The following is a 938-nucleotide window of genomic DNA, read 5'->3' as shown; positions in this document are numbered from 1 at the left end:
CAGCAGGAACCCTTAACCCTGAATGCTTCCCTTCTCCGTATCACCATTCAATGGTGGTGAGGCAAGGTAGGCCAGATAGCCCTCACCGTTCGTTCTCCAGGGAGAGGAAAGCTCTGAAGCCACATAAGTCTTCAGGGAGCAGGAGAGTTGTTCGGATATTTCCCTGAACCCCTTTCTGCCTCGTTCTCCAGAGGATCCCTGGAGGAGGCTGAAGTCCATGCCCACCGTCGTGGTGCAACTGCCTCCCTCCTCCTAATCTGGTTTCTGCTTCACCTGGGCCGGCCCTCCCACTGCCCCACAGAGAAGCCAGGCTTCCCAGTCCAGTTCAAGCCGCAGCTCCTTGGATGCTTTCCCCGGTCACTCCAGATCTCAGAATGTCCTTTCCGGACTCCTTCACAGCCTCCACTGCAGCCAACGCTGAGACGTCCTCCAGTGCTCTAACCTGGCCCCATCTGCCGGGTTTAAACTCTTCTCATTCTGTTTGTGTGAGGAAGGGAGGGCATGGGTCTTGGGAGAGGAGACGGGGGAAATTGGGGGAGACTATCGTGTCATGTATCTGACCAGCCTCAATCACAGAAGAGTGACCTATTAATACTTGTGATTAGGAACCTGCCACACACCCTGACTCCAGGAGAGGAATTACAAAACAAGTGAAAGAGATGGCCTCCCCTCCCCATGACACATATTATTTATATGATTGAAGAGAGTAAGGAGAAATCTATGATTATATTTTTATGTTGATAATATATACTCCGCCTACTTCCAGAAAAGAATGGAGCTTATCCAACAACAAAAAAAAGAATTGGATATTGCTTACGGGAAAATAGGATTTTCATAAATAACGTGTGAGCAGAGGCAGAGAGCATTATGGGAACATTCAGGGGTCAGGTGTGGCTGGATAGGAGGACAGTTGCAAAGATGAGTGAGGTTTTTTTTTT

Source organism: Lipotes vexillifer, unplaced genomic scaffold, assembly GCF_000442215.2.
Source record: "Lipotes vexillifer unplaced genomic scaffold, Lipotes_vexillifer_v1.1 scaffold532, whole genome shotgun sequence".
In the NCBI taxonomy this organism is placed as follows: Eukaryota; Metazoa; Chordata; class Mammalia; order Artiodactyla; family Lipotidae; genus Lipotes; species Lipotes vexillifer.
This window is presented reverse-complemented; position numbering follows the sequence as displayed.